A 24,438-nucleotide genomic window follows, 5' to 3' on the forward strand; every position below is an offset into this window, starting at 1 on the left:
GAAATATCTCAATTTTTATGAGTTTAAAACTCATTCAAGCATGTGAAATATGCACCTCCTTTAAAGAACTCCCCTTCCTTACATATGTGTCAAAATGGAATCATTATACCCAAAATATCTCATATTTTTAATATTGCTCATAGTTTTTTACTAATAAACCTTGTACATTTTCAACTCTTCATCTTATGTGAAATATGCACCTCCTTTAAAGAACTCCCCTTCCTTACATATGTGTCAAAATTTAATCATTATACCCAAAATATCTCATATTTTTAATATTGCTCATAGTTTTTTACTAATAAACCGTGTACATTTTCAACTCTTCATCTTATGTGAGCATTTACTCATTTTTGGGTATCTTCTTTGACAAATTGGATTTATCTCCTCCCTACACATGGATTGATGCTATTGGTCCATAGGAATCTTAATTGGACCATAATCCAAAATTTCTGAAAATCTAGACCCTTAGGCTAAGGTCCTTTATACCCATTTCCAATTAATTCCAATTGCACATTGAAAAGTTCTTTTTGAATTTCTGTTTCAGGGGAACTTATTTTAATAAGATGAGATAATTTTCTATCCAAAAATATTAAAAATCTGAATATTCTCTCTCTAGAATATTTTCTCTCTCTAGGTTAAAACAGTTAGAAACAAGTCTTTTATATTTCTGAAGAGGGATTGATTACAGGGGAAGATGCTCGACATTTTGAGAGGCTGGGGAGGAATCTTACATCCAAGGACAAGAAAACGCTATGGATTGGCAAGGATGAGAAGGCTTTGGCCATCATAGCCTTGGGACTAAATGATACCTATATCCATCACATAGATGGAAAGGACTCATCCAATGAGGCTTGGAATACCTAGATTCTCTTTTTGGAGCACAGAACTCTAAAATCAATCTCTTAATCAAAAATATCAAGCTAAAATTTAGTTCAGGGGAGTCGCTCTTGACCCATCTGAATTGCATGAAAAGTATTCTTACAGAGCCGGTTGGGATCAAGAAGACTATTGAAGAAGATGTAATCATAGCTATCATCCTGAAAAGTTTACCTCAAGAGGAGTATGGTAACAGCCCACCTATGGTCACCCCTCTATCCTAAGCGAAATGTAAACATAGTATCCTAGCATATGTCATCAACTTCTAGCATTGTAAACCACCATGAGTAAGACCTACGGGCACTTGGTTGGTCATCATAACTAGAGTTGTAAACAGTAACTAGATCTAGCATTGTCATCTTAGTAGCCATGGATATTTTGTTGAGAGAGGGTGTTGGAAACAATACAGCAAATCATCCATGTGACATTGGAAATTAGGGCATATGGTCACTTAACCTTAGAACTTTTTGGTAGACTATGGTTTATGACATACATTAGAATATCTGGAGCATATTCTAGGTGCCTAGAGCAAGTGGGAGGAGATCTCCGTTTTTGGGTGCTTTCTTCTAGATATAATTAAGATTTTGCTTAGGTGTTAATCACAACCTAATCCATTGTACTCCAACCTATATAAGAGGCTGTCATCTAATGCAAGATAACACAACCTCCATTATCCCATCTCTTGTGTCATTATGCTGTCCATTTAGTTAATGATGTGATTAGCATTAATCTTCATCTTATCTAGTTTGTCTTTTGCAATTATCATGAGTATGATCATGGTGTCTCTCCATCCACCCTAATTTCAATACAAGCTGCTAACCCTTTGATTCTCATTCACACAACAGACACAATCATCCCTTGCACAACCAGTTCAGTTAAGCGCACTAGTAGCAGCCCTACCAAATGCAAGTGTATAGATCCAACCTCTCAAGTGATAGAAAGTCCATTATTGGGCGGTTTAAGTGCAAAGGAAGAAAATGCACAAATGAATGTGAGATCATTATTGAAGGATGGTCACTAACTTAAGAGTGAAGCATCATAATCATGTTGGCACACCCTACCTATCAAATGCAACCTCTTCTTGCCTTGACAATGGCCTATATTGCATAGCATATCTCTCAATTGCCATCGGAGCATAGTAGCTCATGGTAGAGGAGCTTGCACACACCATAGCAGTCTTGGAACGAGAACCCCTGCAACTCCCTCCTCTTTGATTCACTCACTTTTCCATCTCTCTTCCTCTCTCTAGGCCAACTTTTTGAAGTACCCCAGCTTCACCAAGATGTGGCTATGGTGGCAAATACAGAGGTGGTGGACTAGACAGAGGTGTAACACGTTAGGTGGTGGACTGGATAGTAGGTGCAACGATTTAAAATAGCCTTCTTCATGTACTCAAAATGCTATTTGGGGCATTATTGCCTTCTTTAGACTCAACATAATTAACAAGTGTGGGCAGCCAGTGTGTGTTTCTCTCATTCATTAGCATAGTCATACACAAGAAGTAGTGTTTGCAAGAACAAGCTTAATCAAGGCTCAACGAAATGGAGTGACCATAAGCTGAGATTTGGAATAAATCATTATGTTGATTAACAACATGCAATTAGCAACAAGAAATCATACACAATGCCTAAGTGATTTAGCCTTTAACCAAAGGATGGAAATAGTCTTCCATAGGCCAAAGTATAGTAGCTCTAGGTTCCAATGTACATTCCAAGAGTCATATGATCCTCAAGAGTGAAGCATCGTCATCATGTTACCTATATGTAGCCTCTTCTTGCCGCCATGACAATGGCCTATATTACAAAGAACATCTCTTAATTACCATCAGAGCACAATAGTTCATGGTACAAGAGCTTGCACACACCATACCACTCTGCAAACCCCAAGGAGAACAAGACTTAGAACCCCTACGACTCCCTCCTCTCTTTGATTCACTCGCTTTTTGTCTATCTTCCTCTCTCTAGGCCAACTTTTTGAAGTACCCTAGCTTCACCAAGACATTGCTATGGTGGCAAATACAGAGGTGATGGACTGGACAGTAGGCACAGCACGTTAGGACATTAGGTGGTAGACTAGCTAGTAGGTGCAACATGTTTAAACAACCTTCTTCATATCCTCAAAATGCTATTTGTAAGATTCCTCCCCCAACCCTTTTTGATGTCTAGTATCTTCCCCTGTAATCAATCCCTCTTCAGAAATATAAAGACCTTGTTTCTAACTGTTTTAGCCTAGAGAGAGAAAATTATTCTAGAGAGAGAATATTCAGATTATGAATATTTTTGGATAGAAAAATAACTCATCTTATTAAAATAAGTTCCCCTGAAACAAAATTTCAAAAAGAATTTTCCAATGTGCAATTGGAATTAATTGGAAATGGGTATAAAGAACCTTAGTCTAAGGGTCTAGATTTTCAAAAAATTTTGGATTATGGTCCAATTAAGGTTCCTATGGGCCAATAGCATCAATCCATGTGTAGGGAGGAGATAAATCCAAATTATAAAAGAAGATACCCAAAAATGAGTAAATGCTCACATAAGATGAAGAGTTGAAAATGTACAAGGTTTATTAGTAAAAAACTATGAACAATAAAATTTTGACACATATGTAAGGAAGGAGAGTTCTTTAAAGAAGGTGCATATTTCACATAAGATGAAGAGTTGAAAATGTACAAGGTTTATTAGTAAAAAACTATGAGCAATAAAATTTTGACACATATGTAAGGAAGGGGAGTTCTTTAAAGAAGGTGCATATTTCACATAAGATGAAGAGTTGAAAATATACAAGGTTTATTAGTAAAAAACTATGAGCAATAAAATTTTGACACATATGTAAGGAAGGAGAGTTCTTTAAAGAAGGTGCATATTTCACATAAGATGAAGAGTTGAAAATGTACAAGGTTTATTAGTAAAAAAACTATGAGCAATAGAATTTTGACACATATGTAAGGAAGGGGAGTTCTTTAAAGGAGGTGCATATTTCACATGCTTGATTTAGTTTTAAACTCAAAAATAATGTGATATTTTTATCTCTTATATCTCTTGAACCAAACCAAATCAAAATGGAACCAAATCAAATCAAAAAGTAACCAAACTAGGTCCAAATCTAGTCCAAATTCAACCAAACTGACTTGGAAAATTCTAGAATCAGTTTGTTTGGTTAGGAGGTCAATTTTTCCTATAAATAGAAGCCTTCCCTTGTTGAAAAAAAAATATAGTGTCTTATGCATTGTTACTCTACTCCACCTAAGCCAAGAACTATGAATTCTTTAATAATGCACTAGTTTTTGACACTTCTCTCTTTCTTAAATCCCCATTGGTGGCTCCATCAACATACTAAACCAATTGATTGGTTGGGGGCCTCTACCGTGATCAAAGAATCAAGCAAATTATAAGATAAGTATAGTGAATTTTGATTTTTTCTATAATTTCTCAATGATTCTCTCTTCTCAACCCCTCTCAAGCTTGAGAAGCTTAATTGATATGGTTTTTGAAATGCTATTGAAGTTAATTAATTAATGATAGTAAAGAATTACATAAGATTTTATTTATATTTAATTCTAATGGTTTTTCTCTCTCTCACTTAGGAAATGGTCATACTCATGACCCTTTTCAATCCAAATGAAGCTTTTCATAAGGCTTCTCCTTAATCCAAGATTAAGCTATGCTTGAGGCCAAATTAATGGCTTTTTTCTATACTTTTAGTTTATGTTTATCGATGATTCAATCCATTATGGATTGATGATCCAATTAGAGACCATTCTAATTATTTTCTTAATGATAAACCTTATCCCTTAGAAAAAATTGAGACTTATCAGTCATAGTAGCGGAGCTATGGCAAAATTTTTATAGAAATTACGCATAAAATAATTTCATTCAAAGCATAAAAAGAGGACTTCCTACCATATTCTAGGAACTATCATCCTAGATTAATTAAAAGAATATTATTATGCATGGAGATATGGATGTTTGCATGTAGATGTAGAGGTATGGATGTGAGTGTGAATGTGGAGGTGGATGTATGCATGGAGATGTGGATGTATACATGTAGAAATAGATGTGTAGATGAGGATGTAAATGGAGATATGGATGTATACATGTAGATGTAGATGTATAGATGTAGATGTGGATGTGGAGGTGGATGGATGCATGTAGATGTAGATGTATAGATGTAGATGGGAATGAGATATGGATGTATGAATGTAGATGTAGATGTATAGATGTAGATGTGGATGTGGAGGTGGATGGATGCATGTAGATGTAGATGTATAGATGTAGATGGGAATGGAGATATGGATGCATGCATGTAGATGTAGATGTATAGATGTAGATGTGAATGGAGATATGGATGTATGCATGTAGATGTAGATGTATAGATGTAGATGTGGATGTGGAGGTGGATGGATGCATGTAGATGTAGATGTATAGATGTAGATGGGAATGGAGATATGGATGTATGCATGTAGATGTAGATGTGGGTGTGGAGGTGGATGGATGCATGTAGATGTAGATGTATAGATGTAGATGTGAATGGAGATGTGGATGTATGCATGTAGATGTAGGTGTATAGATGTAGATGTGGATGTAGAGGTGGATGTATGCATGTAGATGTAGATGTATAGATGTGGATGTGAATGTGGAGGTGGATATATGCATATAGATGTAGATGTGTGGAGGTGAATGTGAATGTGGATGTGGATGTATGCATAGAGATGTAGATGTATGCATGTAGATGTGAATGTACGCATATAGATGTGGATGTATGGATGTGAATATACGATATGTGATGTGAGGGAATCTGAAGTGATGAGATGGAAATGATGTGATGGGATGAGTATACATATAAATGGAATATGGAATAAGTAATCTAGATTGATGAGGGATAATGTGGAAAAATGAAAGTTAAAATAGAAATTGTATTGTAAACTGTTTGTAAATGCTGTTTGTAAATGATTGTTTTATGTCAAGAATGCTGGGGGGAGCATTTTGACCGTCTTGTGATTAAGGTCGTGATGGTAAAGTTGCAACTGCTGACGGGGAGTCTATGAAGGACGTCTCGCGTAGCAAGGTTGGCCGAGGTCTTGACCAGCCTCGGTGCGATTAAAATGGTGAGCTTCCGGTACGGTGGATGAGGGGCCAAGGAAGCGGCCTATGAGTGAAGCGCTAGGTCACCTGTGAAGGATCCTAGAGGGTGCTGACCATACGGTGCTCGGGCTCTGGGTCGCCTAGGATACCCACGCGTGCGTCGAGGAAGATATTGGAACAGAGTTGGAGTTGTTTTCTGAAATCGGGCATGGATCTGGTTGATTGACCTTGCTAGTCTTCAATGGATGAGTCCATGGCTCTTTATATGGATCTGTTGGTTGATCTTGCTGATCTTCAACGAGAGTCCATCTTGATAAGTGATTATATTGCCGAGTATTAAGGGCTAGGAACTATCGAAACAGCCCCTGAGCGTTCTAGTTGCCAATGATGCCATAGATACTCTGATGAAGGAATGATGGGAAATTAAGAATCAATTGGATAAATTGGAAGATTGTGATCAGTGATACTATGGTTTTATTAAAGAATTGTTTTAAACTGGTTGAATCTGTGAAAAAGGCAATTTCATATTGGGTGTGTGAGTGGTGTGACTAGTTTTATTTTGCATGAACATCCGGCTAGGGGGCCTTGGAACTCTTTTCCTTGGTACCCGGGACAAAACCTAACCAAATTCTTAATTGGATCCCATCACTACAGTGGTTAGGCGGTTGGCTAACCCATGGGATTGGATGGGGTTAGGCTGGACTGATGGATCCGTAAATCGAGACTCAAACTTTTGTTTTTACGATAGATAAAATAAATCCCGGATAGTAATTGTTCTATAGATAGGAATCAACGGCTGTGCCTCTTGAATGGGGAAAAAAGCGGTGATCCCAATGATCCAAGTGCAAGTTTCTTCCTTAATTGGACCATGTATCTTATAGATGTAATTGGATCAGCTCGATCAAAAATGATCTTGACTACGTTAGAGTAAAAAGTTATCCTGGTGGAATCGCCCGTGCTTTCCGGTAAAGGAAGTTTTTCCGGGTTCGGTTTTGGAACAACCGACGAATTAGTCTCTTATCCGGATATCCGTGGGCGAGGCCCCGTCGAATGTGGGACCTTGTCCCGTGCAAGAAGTGCTACTTCCGCTGCTAGTATCCCGAATCTGTTGCTCGGTGGGAACAGGGATCTTATAGTTGGTATCAGAGCATTTGGTTAATAAAGATCAACTGAGAAGACAAATATGTCAAAAATTTATCAAGAAAGACAAAAAGGTTATAATTGTGTGATATAATTCATATAGTTTGATATTCAAACTGAAATTCATAATTTGGTAATTGGTTCTTCAGATGGAAGTACCGCAATTATATAGAATCCCTGACTTGCTTGAGGCCTAGACATGATAGTATTTACCTTATAATTCCAAGGGCTGTGATTACCCGTATGTACCGAGAGTATACTGCAGCTCTTTACTGACAGTATATACGAGTAAATCTAAGACTTGAAATTATAAGCGTTAATGCTATCTAGATGATGATTTCGAATGTGATTGATATGATTTTTAATTCTGTTTGAGAATGGATGAATTGATTTGGATTCTGATTGAAAATTCTGATTGAAAAATGATGATTTTTAAAATTAGTTGAAATATAATGAAACCACAATGAGGGGGAATGGGACGAGTCCCTGTGATGATATTCATAACTAGAATGATTATAATGAATTCAGCAAATCACTATGAGATTAGTGGGTTGTGCTGTCAGATTGCTGCTGTTAATACTTGACCGGTAGATCAAGTTAAGGGATGTCAAATTAAGAACTTGCTTGACTGAAATTTCCATGGAGGAATGTTCCGAAGGAAACTTTTCGGTCTAATGGATCATTATCATGTTAAAGATATGAATGATATGATCTGAATGAATTGTTATTTAATGATGAGTTCTATATAAGGGATATTTATCCCAGTGTTCTGTTGGGTTGACCAGAATATAAGGAACCCCAGAATAAAATTGGACCTTAAGAAAAAGAGTTGTCCTCTACCTTGCGAGATGAGGACATCTCGCACTTTTTAAGTGGGGTAGGATGTAAGATTCCTCCCCAGCCTTCGAGGTATATAGAAGTAAGAATCTCCCTTTCTGATCTTATAATTATTCCCTCTCTAAAATAAAAGAAAGTTTCTGTTTAAAAAAAAAAGGAAGACCCTTTCCCTAGAATACTTCTCAAGAGTCCCACCTGTTTTAAGGATTTAGAACAATGAGTTCAGAAGTGAGAATCGGTGTTTTGGATACCAAGGTTTTGGTTTTCATTCGAGTACGGCCCAAAAGAAGTTCTTTATCTCTTGGGGAGTATAAGAAGTTATCTCCCAGATATTGTGACCCTTATATCTGAATTCAATGAAAGTAGGTGACTTAGCCTACAAGCTTCTTTTATCTCCTCATCTCAAAATTCTTAATACCTTCTATAGAAAAATGTGTCAAACACAAATCATGGAAAGACGGTAAAACTTCAGTGGCAAGTTACCGTTGGCTTCTAGGTTACGCTAGCTCCTTCCTTTATATAAGTTGTAACTTTTACTTGTCGCTCACACAGTAATCTTACTCCCATCAATCTCCTTTCTTTCTTAATCTCCTTCATGGCTTTGCAACAGGAATTAGTTTTATCCCTGATGATTTCTCACCTTCAAGATGCAAGAGAGTCTGTGAAGAAAGACTTTATAGAACAGTATGAGCGCTCACTTTTTCCTCACCTAGGAACTTCTGTAGCGCAGACCAAATGGCGGACCTATCAAGACATAACTAGGGTAACACCCTGGGGTCAGCAACACTTTCGTAACAATGTCCGGTTGGCCATGGTTATTGAAGCTTTGGGTTTGGGTTCCCGATACTACTGCGTCATGAGATCAAGGCATCTTGGGTTTTCTGAGCGGGTATTCTTACTGGCATGTTTTCTTCCTCATGAGAAGATATGCCTTTATCCCGTTTTTGGCTTGCCTCTCAGAGGTCCTTTTGTTAGATCACCTTATACCACTGAGATAGGTGCGACAATAACCAGCAAAATCATTCCCATAGATGAGTTACCCTATACTTGTGCAGCTTGTGAGTGCTGCTTTTGTGACCATATGATGGACGAGCTTATGGAAGTGTAAAGAGTTCTTCTATCTTTACTGTATAAGTTCCGAGAATGAATAAAGTTTAAATCTTGTTCTTATCTTGATTTCTTTAAGATTTTTCTTGGTGTGGTTAATCTTGATTAAAATTTTTTCTCTAAGTATCATATTCGTGCATCTTGCAAAATTATCCCAGTTTGCGAGATGAGGACATCTCGCATTTTTTAAGTGGGGTAGAATGTAAGATTCCTCCCCCAACCCTTTTTGATGTCTAGTATCTTCCCCTGTAATCAATCCCTCTTCAGAAATATAAAGACCTTGTTTCTAACTGTTTTAGCCTAGAGAGAGAAAATTATTCTAGAGAGAGAATATTCAGATTATGAATATTTTTGGATAGAAAAATAACTCATCTTATTAAAATAAGTTCCCCTGAAACAAAATTTCAAAAAGAATTTTCCAATGTGCAATTGGAATTAATTGGAAATAGGTATAAAGAACCTTAGTCTAAGGATCTAGATTTTCAGAAATTTTTGGATTATGGTCCAATTAAGGTTCCTATGGGCCAATAGCATCAATCCATGTGTAGGGAGGAGATAAATCCAAATTGTAAAAGAAGATACCCAAAAATGAGTAAATGCTCACATAAGATGAAGAGTTGAAAATGTACACAAGGTTTATTAGTAAAAAACTATGAACAATAAAATTTTGACACATATGTAAGGAAGGAGAGTTCTTTAAAGAAGGTGCATATTTCACATAAGATGAAGAGTTGAAAATGTACAAGGTTTATTAGTAAAAAACTATGAGCAATAAAATTTTGACACATATGTAAGGAAGGAGAGTTCTTTAAAGAAGGTGCATATTTCACATAAGATGAAGAGTTGAAAATATACAAGGTTTATTAGTAAAAAACTATGAGCAATAAAATTTTGACACATATGTAAGGAAGGAGAGTTCTTTAAAGAAGGTGCACATTTCACATAAGATGAAGAGTTGAAAATGTACAAGGTTTATTAGTAAAAAAACTATGAGCAATAGAATTTTGACACATATGTAAGAAAGGGGAGTTCTTTAAAGGAGGTGCATATTTCACATGCTTGAATGAGTTTTATACTAAAAAATAATGTGATATTTTTATCTCTTATATCTCTTGAACCAAACCAAATCAAAATGGAACCAAATCGAATCAAAAAGTAACCAAACTAGGTCCAAATCTAGTCCAAATTCAACCAAACTGACTTGGAAAATTCTAGAATCAGTTTGTTTGGTTAGGAGGTCAATTTTTCCTATAAATAGAAGCCTTCCCTTCTAAAAAATATAGTGTCTTATGCATTGTTACTCTACTCCACCTAAGCCAAGAACTATGAATTCTTTAATAATTCACTAGTTTTTGACACTTCTCTCTTTCTTAAATCCCCATTGGTGGCTCCATCAACATACTAAACCAATTGATTGGTTGGGGGCCTCTACCGTGATTAAAGAATCAAGCAAATTATAAGATAAGTATAGTGAATTTTGATTTTTTCTATAATTTCTCAATGATTCTCTCTTCTCAACCCCTCTCAAGCTTGAGAAGCTTAATTGATATGGTTTTTGAAATGCTATTGAAGTTAATTAATTAATGATAGTAAAGAATTACATAAGATTCTATTTATATTTAATTCTAATGGTTTTTCTCTCTCTCACTTAAGAAATGGTCATACTCATGACCCTTTTCAATCCAAATGAAGCTTTTCATAAGACTTCTCCTTAATCCAAGATTAAGCTATGCTTGAGGCCAAATTAATGACTTTTTTCTATACTTGTAGTTTATGTTTATCGATGATTCAATCCATTATGGATTGATGATCCAATTAGAGACCATTCTAATTATTTCCTTAATGATAAACCTTATCCCTTAGAAAAAATTGAGACTTATCACTCATAGTAGCGGAGCTATGGCAAAATTTTGATAGAAATTACGCCTAAAATAATTTCATTCAAAGCATAAAAAGAGGACTTCCTACCATATTCTAGGAACTATCATCCTAGATTAATTAAAAGAATATTATTATGCATGGAGATATGGATGTTTGCATGTAGATGTAGAGGTATGGATGTGAGTGTGAATGTGGAGGTGGATGTATGCATGGAGATGTGGATGTATGCATGTAGAAATACATGTGTAGATGAGGATGTAAATGGAGATATGGATGCATACATGTAGATGTAGATGTGTAGATGTAGATGTGGATGTGGAGGTGGATGGATGCATGTAGATGTAGATGTATAGATGTAGATGGGAATGGAGATATGGATGTATGCATGTAGATGTAGATGTATAGATGTAGATGTGGATGTGGAGGTGGATGGATGCATGTAGATGTACATGTATAGATGTAGATGGGAATGGAGATATGGCTGTATGCATGTAGATGTAGATGTATAGATGTAGATGTGAATGGAGATATGGATGTATGCATGTAGATGTAGATGTATAGATGTAGATGTGAATGGAGATATGGATGTATGAATGTAGATGTAGATGTATAGATGTAGATGTGGATGGATGCATGTAGATGTAGATGTATAGATGTAGATGGGAATGGAGATATGGATGTATGCATGTAGATGGGAATGGAGATATGGATGTATGCATGTAGATGTAGATGTATAGATGTAGATGTGGGTGTGGAGGTGGATGGATGCATGTAGATGTAGATGCATAGATGTAGATGTGAATGGAGATGTGGATGTATGCATGTAGATGTAGGTGTATAGATGTAGATGTGGATGTAGAGGTGGATGTATGCATGTAGATGTAGATGTATAGATGTGGATGTGAATGTGGAGGTGGATGTATGCATATAGATATAGATGTATGGAGGTGAATGTGAATGTGGATGTGGATGTATGCATAGAGATGTAGATGTATGCATGTAGATGTGAATGTACGCATATAGATGTGGATGTATGGATGTGAATATACGATATGTGATGTGAGGGAATCTGAAGTGATGAGATGGAAATGATGTGATGGGATGAGTATACATATAAATGGAATATGGAATAAGTAATGTAGATTGATGAGGGATAATGTGGAAAAATGAAAGTTAAAATAGAAATTGTATTGTAAACTATTTGTAAATGCTGTTTGTAAATGATTGTTTTATGTCAAGAATGCTGGGGGAGCATTTTGACCATCTTGTGATTAAGGTCGTGATGGTAAAGTTGCAACTGCTGACGGGGAGTCAATGAAGGACGTCTCGCGTAGCAAGGTCGGCCGAGGTCTTGACCAGCCTCGGTGCGATTAAAATGGTGAGCTTCCGGTACGGTGGATGAGGGGCCAAGGAAGCGGCCTATGAGTGAAGCGCTAGGTCACCTGCGAAGGATCCTAGAGGGTGCTGACCATACGGTGCTCGGGCTTTGGGTCGCCTAGGATACCCACGCGTGCGTCGAGGAAGATATTGGAACAGAGTTGGAGTTGTTTTCTGAAATCGGGCATGGATCTGGTTGATTGACCTTGCTGGTCTTCAATGGATGAGTCCATGGCTCTTTATATGGATCTGTTGGTTGATCTTGCTGATCTTCAACGAGAGTCCATCTTGATAAGTGATTATATTGCCGAGTATTAAGGGCTAGGAACTATCGAAACGGCCTCTGAGCGTTCTAGTTGCCAATGATGCCATAGATACTCTGATGAAGGAATGATGGGAAATTAAGAATCAATTGGATAAATTGGAAGATTGTGATCAGTGATACTATGGTTTTATTAAAGAATTGTTTTAAACTCGTTGAATCTGTGAAAAAGGCAATTTCATATTGGGTGTGTGAGTGGTGTGACTAGTTTTATTTTGCATGAACATCCGGCTAAGGGGCCTTGGAACTCTTTTCCTTGGTACCCGGGACAAAACCTAACCAAATTCTTAATTGGATCCCATCACTACAGTGGTTGGGCGGTTGGCTAACCCATGGGATTGGATGGGGTTAGGCTGGACTGATGGATCCGTAAATCGAGACTCAAACTTTTGTTTTTACGATAGATAAAATAAATCCCGGACAGTAATTGTTCTATGGATAGGAATCAACGGCTGTGCCTCTTGAATGGGGAAAAAAGCATTGATCCCAATGATCCAAGTGCAAGTTTCTTCCTTAATCGGACCATGTATCTTATAGATGTAATTGGATCAGCTCGATCAGAAATGATCTTGACTACGTTAGAGTAAAAAGTTATCTTGGTGGAATCGCCCGTGCTTTCCGGTAAAGGAAGTTTTTCCGGGTTCGGTTTTGGAACAACCGACGGATTAGTCTCTTATCCGGATATCCGTGGGCGAGGCCCCGAATGTGGGACCCTGTCCCGCGCGAGAAGTGCTACTTCCGCTGCTAGTATCCCGAATCTGTTGCTCGGTGGGAACATGGATCTTACACTATTTGGGGCTTTATTGCCTTCTTCAGGTTCAACATAATTAATAAGCATGGGTAGCCAGTGCGTGTTTCTCTCATCGTTTAGCATAGTCTCGTACACAAGAAGTAGCGTTCACAAGAACAAGCGCTCAATGAAATGGAGTGACCGTAAGCTGAGATTTGGGATAAATCATTATGTTGATCAACATGCAATTAGAAATCATACATAATGCCTAAGTCATTTAGCCTTTCACCAAAGGATGGAAATAGTCTTTCATAAACCAAATTATGGTAGCTCTAGGCTCTAATGTACATTCCAAGAGTCATATGATTAAAAGTATCAGAAGGTTCCAATAGTGGGATATCCATGAACCCTCTTTTATACTTGAGCCCATGAACATGGTCTTCGACCTCATCTAAAGTTGTTGCTTCATTACATACCATCCCCTCCTATAATGATTGCATCCTCGAAATCAAAGGGTGGTCATGCAAAAATACACATAAAGGCTATATACAAACCATCCCCTCCTATAATGATTTTGTCCTCATTAGGAACTCAATGGAGTCTTCTTGGGCCCTTTTATTTGGCAGTTTAAGGGAGTCAAACCTTTTCTCTTAAGAAGAAACGTTTTCTAATTTGAAGCCTCAAAACGGCTACTTTATTCGAATTTGAATTTTGGGAGGAAAATGGAATTTAAAATCTAGCGGATAAAACCATATCATGTAACATATCTATGGAAAGCTCTTGATGCATAGATCACGGATCTGTAATCTCCGCTCAAATCGGAGCTTGTATGTAGAAGTTATGGAGGTCTGAAAATTGTAAAATTGCCCCCTCCCCTTTTTGGGGGAAAAAGTGCACCCTTTGACCACTCTTACACCTCTCTTACAAACCATTGGTTTTTGCTTACATGGCGGGCTCCTATTTGTCAAAAAGTTAAATGTTTCCATAACCTCATGGCAAATTAAAGGGCCCAAAAAGACTCCATTGAGTTCCTAATGTCGAAATCAAAGGGTGGTCATGCAAAAATCAAACACAAAGGCTGTATACAACAACCAAAAGAAGTCAAACCCATGCCACAGTGTCGATGTCATGGAAGACCCAAATATGAAAAAATTAGTCATATGGTCAACCCCTAGGGTCAAATGGAAAGGATAAGGAACTCTCGTCGATGATGAGGCTAGTCAGGTATCCTCCAAGATCAAATGGAAAAGATACTAGTGTTTCCCTGAAGATGAGGTAATTCATACGAGTGAGACCATATAGATGGAATGTAAATCCAAATCATGTAGGCTCCAAAGTAATGGCTCTCAAACCAAAGCCAATGTCAGTGTCATGGCTGGCCAATCCTCCTGGATCAAATGGATAGTCACATTTGTTTAATAATGTAACTCATTATATCTCTGCCTGGGTTAAATGGATAGCCAAAGTGTATACCATCTAACCATGGAACAAATGTATGACCACCTAGATTGAGAAGGAAGTATCCAAGCTCCTCATCCAAAGTGAAATAAACACTAGAAATATCATCAAATCCATGGCCCAAATAATTGCTCAGGTGAAAATCTGGATGTGATGCATGTAAATCCATAGAATGTGCCACATAATTAGATACCATTCATCCCAAATGACATATACTACATCCAAAAATAAATGTCCTAGATCCAAAGAAAATAGGATTGTGTTGACACCGGTAGAAGCCAAAAGAACATATCTCAAGGTCAGCATCATGCGAGGGTAAGAGTGAACCAAAGTCTTCATCCCATGTAGCATCACTCAAAAGGTCAAATACATAATCCACTACATCAATAGGTATATGGGCATGAGCCAAACCATGCACTATCTCTCCTCATGTGCAACACCCTTTATGTGTGAATGATGATCTAGGATATCAATATAATCGTCAACATCACCATAGTTATCTCACTGAAAAATGAAGAGGTATCCTCACATGAAAGATAAATGGTATCATCTCCTAAATCATCATCTATGGCATCCCCAAGGCCTCCAAGGTCATCCTCATAAACATGGTCTATCTCCATCATCAATGATGCCCCTATGTGTCTTACATCCCATGATAATCTATTTCCAAATATATAAGATCTATCCATAATCTTGCTACGATGTCTCACATCAATGTAATCATCATTACTCTCGTGCACTATCCCTGATTTCTCAAATACATGAACTCTATCCCCAACCACGAGCACTGCCAAGAATGCTATGAATACTAGAAGTAGTGGTCGTATCAGTGATATCTCCACAAATAGAAATGTTAGAAGAATACACTGATGCATCTAACACTGGGAACTCAGGTCTATGCTCATAGGTATACATCACTAATAAAATGCACACTATCCTTTAGGATATCACCACAATCAACTAGAGTGTCCACATGATCTGTAGGAAAGACGATAGCATATTAATCTTAGTAAATAATATAAATAAAAGACGTATCAATATAGACTCAAGCATAATATGTTCTTCTTCTTCTACCAATTTAGGAGGTTGTTCTAATGTAGGATGAGAAGGTAGAGGTCCTCTAAAAGGTCTCCAAAGACTAATATGAAAAGAGTTATAAATATTCCAATTAGAAGGTAACTCCAACTTATATGCATTATTATTTATTTTTGCAATTATCTTGAAAGGTCGTCCATACAATCTAGGAGCTAGCTTTTTCAGAGGATTGACTGGTCTCTATAGATTTAAGTCTCCTTTTCTCAAAATGAAGAAGTATATAATCACCTTCATTGAAGATGACATGTTTGCATTCATGATTTGCATACTTCATGTATTTCTCTTGAGCTTTTTGAATATTCAATTTTGCTAACTCATGAATTTGGTCAAAGTCTTTAACAAAAGAATAGGTAGCCTCTATAGAATGTGAAAGTCTAGTAATTGGAGTAGGCAAAGCTAAGCCATACACACTATTTCAAATGGTTCTTTCTTAGTAGCGATATGAGGATAGTTATTATATGCGAACTGCAAAATATGTAAACACTTATCCCATTGCTTAGGCTGAGATGAGACATATGATCTAAGCAAATCAAGTATTGTGCTATTTGTTGCTTTCGTTTTGTCCATTAGATTTAGGATAAAAAGTAGTAGAAAAATCAAGTTTTGTTCTAAGATTAACAAAGTAGTACAAAAATCACTACAAAACTTTCTATGTCTACCATAAACAATAATATTTGGTAAACCATGATACACAAAAACTTGTTTAATGAAAACATGTGTAGCTTGATAAGCAGTCAATGTCTTTTTGCAAGCAATAAAGTAAGCATGTTTACTAGATCTATCTACTAGAGTCCCAATCATATCATTCTTTAGAAGTCAAAGGAAAACCAATGATAAAATCCATACTTATTTGTTCCCATGGTTCATTAGAAATAGGCAAAGTCATAAGCAAACCAAATCTCTTTCCTTTATGAATCTTAATCTTTTGAGACAAACAACATATTCAGAAACAAACTTAGTAACATCTTTATGTGTAAGATCCCTGTTCCCATCGCGCAACGGATTCGGGGTGCTAGCAGCGGAAGTAACACATCTTGCGCAGGTCAGGGTCTCACACTCGGGGCCTCGCCCATGGATATCCAGACAAGAGACTAATCCGTCGATTTTTCCAAAATCGAACCCGAAAAAACTTCCCTTATCCGGAAAGCTCGAGCGATTCCACCAAGATAACTCTTTACTCTAACATAGTCAAGATCATTACTGATCAAACTGATCCGACTGCACCTCTAACGGTACTTGGTCAGATCAAGGAAGAAACTTGCACTTGGATCATTGGGATCAATGCTTTTTTCCCCATCAAGAGGCACAGCCGTTGATTCCTATCCATAGAACAATTACTATCCGAGATTTACTTCATCTTAGTAATAGAAATTAAATCTCGATTTACGGATCCATCAGTCCAGCCTAACCCCGTCCAGTCCCATGGGTTAGCCAACCTCCCAACCACTATAGTGATGGGATCCAATTAGGAATTTGGTTAGGTTTTATCCCGGGTACCAGGGAAAAGAGTTCTAGGTCCCCTAGTCGGAATTTCATACAAACATAAAACTAGTCACACCACTTACACACCCAATATGAAATTGCCTTTTTCTTAGCATCAATTAACTTTCAAACAATCCTTTAATGAAACCATTATGTCACTGATGACAATCCTCAAAGTGTCTGGTTAAATCCTTATTTCCCGTCATTCATTCATCGGTGTACTTATGGCATCATTGGCAACCAGAATGCTCACCACCTATTCACTCAGGGGCCTTTTCCATAGTTCCTAGCTCATAGTAACCGGCAATATATTCATATAATAGAATGGAATCTCCGTGGAAGATCAGCAAGATCAACCCACAAATCCATATAAAAGAGCCATGGACTCATCCGTTGAGGACCAGCAAGGTCAATCAACCAGATCCATGCCCGGTTTCAAAAAACAACTCTTACTCCTTGTTCCAATATCTTCCACGATGCACGTGTGGGTATCTTCGGCGACCCAGAGCCCGAGCATCATATGGTCAGCACCCTCTAGGATCCTTCGCAGGTGACCTAGCGCTTCACTCATAGGCCGCTTCCTTGGTCCCTCATCCACCACCGTACCAGAAGCTCACCATTTAAATCGAACCGAGGCTGGTCAAGACCTCGATCGACCTTGCTATGCGAGACGTCCTCCATTGACTCTCCGTCAGCAGTTGCAACTTTATCAGTTCGGTCTTCATGACCTTAATCCTCAAGACGGTCAAGATGCTTCCCCAGCATTCTTGACATAAAATAGTCATTTACAAACAGTCACAAAATACAGTTTCTATAACGAACTCTCGTCTTTCCATATTATCCACTCTCGGACCACATTACTTATTCCACATTCCATTCAATGTGTACTCGTTCTCATCCATTCACTCATATAGACTATACATTATCTCACATACACCTTCATATTCATTATTCTACATACATATCCATGTTCGTATGTCCACATCATACATCCAATTTCACATTCATACATACGCATCTACATGCATACATCCACATCCACATTCATACATCTATACTTCCATTTCCACATCCACACATCCACATTCACATTCATACATCCACATTCACATGCATACATCCATTTTCACATCCTCATTCATACATCCACATTCACATACTTACATCCACATCCGTATCTACATCCATACATCCACATCCACCTCTTCATTCACATTCACATCCATACATCCACATCTACATACATACATCCACATCCACATACATACATATATTTATTTTTTACTTCCTCATTCATACATACACATCCACATACATACATACACATCCGTATCTACATCCATACATCCACATCCACATCCACATCCACATTCACATTCATACATATACATCTACATGTATACATCCACATCACATTCATACAACCATATTACATCCATTCTCGTCCTAGCACATCCCATATACATCTTAACACATCCTAACTCATCTTAACACATTCTATCACATCTCATACACATCTTATCACATCTTTTCACATCTCATACACCTCTTATCACATCCTATCACTTCCCATATGCATCTTATCACATCTCATACACCTCTTATCACATCTTATCACATTTCATATCTTTTTTAAGAGAATTCTTATATTTGATATAAGATTTCTCTACACATTTATTTATGCATAAATTCCATTTAAGGAGACTAACACTTTCGAAATAAAAATCAATCTTTTATGCATCTTCTTATGCATAAATTCAATTTGGTAGGAATTACACTTTTAGAATAAAAGAATTTCTCTTATGCATCTAAGTTATGCATAAAATCCATTTATGATAAAAATCACACTTTTAGTATAAAAAGAATATCTTTTATGCATACCTCTATGCATGAAATCCAAATATAATAAAAGTTACACTTTTATAATAAAATAATCAACTTTTATGCATACCTTTATGCATGAAAATTAAATATAATAAAAGTCACACTTTTATAATAAAATAATCAACTTTTATGCATACCTTTGTGCATGAAATTTAAATATAATAAAGTCACACTTTTATAATAAAATAATCAGCTTTTATGCATACCTCTATGCATGAAATCCAAATATGATAAAAGTCACACTTTTATAATAAATAATCAATTTTTATTCATACCTCTATGAATGAAATCCAAATATGATAAAAGTAACACTTTTATAATAAAATAATGAACTTTTATGCATACCTCTATGCATGAAATCCAAATATGATAAAAGTAACACTTTTATAATAAAATAATCAATTTTTATGCATATCTCTATGCATGAAATCCAAATATGATCAAAGTCACACTTTTATAATAAAATAATCAACTTTTATGCATACCTCTATGCATGAAATCCAAATATGATAAAAGTCACACTTTTATAATAAAATAATCAACTTTTATGCATACCTCTATGCATGAAATCCAAATATGATAAAAGTCACACTTTTATAATAAAATAATCAACTTTTATGCATACCTCTATGCATGAAATCCAAATATGATCAAAGTCACACTTTTATAATAAAATAATCAATTTTTATGCATACCTCTATGCATGAAATCCAAATATGATAAAAGTCACACTTTTATAATAAAATAATCAATTTTTATCTCTATGCATGAAATCCAAATATGATAAAAGTAACACTTTTATAATAAAATAATCAATTTTTATGCATACCTCTATGCATGAAATCCAAATATGATAAAAGTAACACTTTTATAATAAAATAATCAACTTTTATGCATACCTCTATGCATGAAATCCAAATATGATAAAAGTAACACTTTTATAATAAAATAATCAACTTTTATGCATACCTCTATGCATGAAATCCAAATATGATAAAAGTAACACTTTTATAATAAAATAATCAACTTTTATGCATACCTCTATGCATGAAATCCAATTATGATAAAAGAAACACTTTTATATTAAAATAATCAACTTTTTTGCATACCTCTATGCATGAAATACAAATATGATAAAAGAAACACTTTTATATTAAAATAATCAACTTTTATGCATACCTCTATGCATGAAATCCAAATATGATAAAAGTAACACTTTTACAATAAAATAATCATCATCCATGCATAACATAAAAATCAATTTCTCCATGATTACAATAAAATTCTTTCAATTAATCTAGGATGATAATTCCTAGAATATGGTAGGAAGTTCTCTTTTCATGCTTTGAATAAAATTATTTTATGTGTATTTTTTTTAAAAATTTTACCATAGCTCCGCTACTATGACTGATAAATCTCAATTTATTTTGAAGAAAAAAGCTTATCATTAAGGAAATGATTAGAATGATCTCTAATTGGATCATTAACCCAATAATGGATTGAATCATCAATATTCATGAAATACATAAACTAAAAGCATAGAAAAAAGCCATTAATTTGGCCTCAAGTTTAGATTTATCTTGGATTAAGAAAAAGCTTTATGAAAAGCTTCATTTGGATTGAGAATGGGTCATGAGTATGACCATTTCTTGAGTGAGAGAGAGAAATTACATAAAACCATTAGAATTAAGCATAAATGAAAATTTATGTAATTCTTAACTATCATTAATCAATTAACTTCAATAGCATTCATCAAATTATGTAACTCTTCACTACCATTCATCAATTAACTTCAATAGCATTCAAAAACCATTCCAATTAAGCTTCTCAAGCTTGAGAGGGGTTGAGAAGGGAGAAGCATTGAGAAATTATAGAAAAGATCAAAATTCACCATTTACCCTTACAAATTGCTTGATTCTTTGTTCACGGTAGAGGCTCCCAACCAATCAATTGGTTAAGTATGTTAATGGAGCCACCACCCAATGGGGATTGAAGAAAGAGGGAAGCTCCAATTTCTTCAATTTGGAGAGAATTTTAGAGAATAGTAGAATTTAGCATTATTTCAGCATAGCTCTAGTATAGTAAAATTCTTCTATTTTTTTTCAAAGAACTCATGTTCTATTTATAGAAGAGGGAAGCTCTAACCAAAGCTAACTGAATTCTAGAATTTTCCAAATTCTGTTTGGTTGAATTGGGACTAGATTTGGATCTAGTTTGGTTCTTTTTTGATTCGGTTTGGTTCCATTTTGATTTGGTTTGATTCAAGAGAGAGGAGAGATAAAAATATCACATTAATTTTGAGTTTAAAACTCATTCAAGCATGTGAAATATGCACCTCCTTTAATGGACTCCCCTTCCTTACATATGAGTCAAAATGGAATTATTATACCCAAAATATCTCATATTTTTAATATTGCTCATAGTTTTTTACTAATAAACCTTGTACATTTTCAACTCTTCATCTTATGTGAGCATTTACTCATTTTTGGATACCCAAAATATCTCATATTTTTGATATTACTCATAGTTTCTTATTAATAAACCTTGTACATAGTCAACTCTTCATCTTATGTGAGCATTTACTCATTTTTGGGTATCTTCTTTTACAGATTGGATTTATCTCCTCCATACACATGGATTGATGCTATTGGCCCAAAGGAACCTTAATTGGACCATAATCTAAAATTTTCGAAAATCTAGACCCTTAGGCTAAGGTCCTTTATACCCATTTCCAATTAATTCCAATTGCACATTGGAAAATTCTTTCTGAATTTCTGTTTCAGGGGAATTCATTTTAATAAGATGAGATATTTTTCTATCCAAAAATATTCAAAATCTGAATATTCTCTCTCTAGAATATTTTCTCTCTCTATGCCAAAACAGGCAAAGACAAGATCTCTTATATTTGTGAAGAGGGAATTGATTACAGGAGAATATGCTGGACATTTTGAGAGGCTGGGGAGGAATAATGCTTATAATTTCAAGTCTTCGATTTACTCGTATATACTGTCGGTAAAGAGCTGCAGTTATATCCTCAGTATATACGGTTAGTCATGATACTTGGAATTATAAGGTAAATACTATCATGTCTAAGCCTCAAGCAAGTCAGGGTTCCATATAATTGCGGTACTTCCATTTGAAGACCCAATTACTAATTTACCAAATTAGTTTGAATATCAATTTGTATGAATTAAATCACACAATTATAACCTTTTTGTGCTCTGATACCAACTGTAAGATCCCTGTTCCCACTGCGCAACGGATTCGGGGTGCTAGCAGTAGAAGTAACACATCTTGCGCGGGTCAGGGTCTCACACTCGGGGCCTCGCCCATGGATATCCGGACAAGAGACTAATCCGTCGGTTTTTCCAAAACCGAACCCGGAAAAACCTTCCCTTATCCGAAAAGCTCGGGCGATTCCACCAGGATAACTCTTTACTCTAACGTAGTCAAGATCATTACTGATCAAACTGATCCGACTGCACCTCTAACGGTACTTGGTCAGATCAAGGAAGAAACTTGCACTTGGATCATTGGGATCAACGCTTTTTTCCCCATCAAGAGGCACAGCCGTTGATTCCTATCCATAGAACAATTACTATCCGAGATTTACTTCATCTATCTTAGTAATATAAATTAAATCTCGATTTACGGATCCATCAGTCCAGCCTAACCCCGTCCAGTCCCATGGGTTAACAAACCTCCCAACCACTATAGTAATAGAAATTAAATCTATCTTAGTAATAGAAATTAAATCTCGATTTACGGATCCATCAGTCCAGCCTAACCCCGTCTAGTCCCATGGGTTAACAAACCTCCCAACCACTATAGTGATGGGATCCAATTAGGAATTTGGTTAGGTTTTGTCCTGGGTACCAGGGAAAAGAGTTCCTAGGCCCCCTAGCCGGAAGTTCATGTACAAACATAAAACTAGTCACACCACTTACACACCCAATATGAAATCGCCTTTTTCTCAGCATCAATTAACTTTCAAACAATCCTTTAATGAAACCATTATGTCACTGATGACAATCCTCAAAGTGTCTGGTTAAATCCTTATTTCCCGTCATTCATTCATCGGTGTACTTATGGCATCATTGGCAACCAGAATGCTCACCACCTGTTCACTCACAGGGGCCTTTTCCATAGTTCCTAGCTCATAGTAACCGGCAATATATTCATATAATAGAATGGAATCTCCGTGGAAGATCAGCAAGATCAACCCACAGATCCATATAAAAGAGCCATGGACTCATCCGTTGAGGACCAGCAAGGTCAATCAACCAGATCCATGCCCGGTTTCAGAAAACAACTCTTACTCCTTGTTCCAATATCTTCCACGACGCACGTGTGGGTATCTTCGGCGACCCAAAGCCCGAGCACCGTATGGTCAACACCCTCTAGGATCCTTCGCAGGTGACCTAGCGCTTCACTCATAGGCCGCTTCCTTGGTCCCTCATCCACCACCGTACCAGAAGCTCACCATTTAAATCGAACCGAGGCTGGTCAAGACCTCGATCGACCTTGCTACGCGAGCCGTATCCATTGACTCTCCGTCAGCAGTTGCAACTTTATCAGCTCGGTCTTCATGACCTTAATCCTCAAGACGGTCAAAATGCTTCCCCAGCATTCTTAACATAAAACAATCATTTACAAACAGTCACAAAATACAGTTTCTATAACGAACTCTCGTCTTTCTATATTATCCACTCTCGGACCACATTACTTATTCCACATTCCATTCAATGTGTACTCGTTCTCATCCATTCACTCATATAGACTACACATTATCTCACATACACCTTCATATTCATTATTCTACATACATATCCATGTTCGTATGTCCACATCATACATCCAATTTCACATTCATACATACGCATCTACATGCATACATCCACATCCACATTCATACATCCATACTTCCATTTCCACATCCACACATCCACATTCACATTCATACATCCACATTCACATGCATACATCCATTTTCACATCCTCATTCATACATCCACATTCACATACATACATCCACATCCGTATCTACATCCATACATCCACATCCACCTCTTCATTCACATTCACATCCATACATCCACATCTACATACATACATCCATTTTCACATCCTCATTCATACATCCACATCCACATACATACATATATCCA

This window comes from Cibotium barometz, chromosome 12 (assembly GCF_041138505.1).
Source record: "Cibotium barometz isolate CiBa-2024 chromosome 12, ASM4113850v1, whole genome shotgun sequence".
NCBI lineage: Eukaryota > Viridiplantae > Streptophyta > Polypodiopsida > Cyatheales > Cibotiaceae > Cibotium > Cibotium barometz.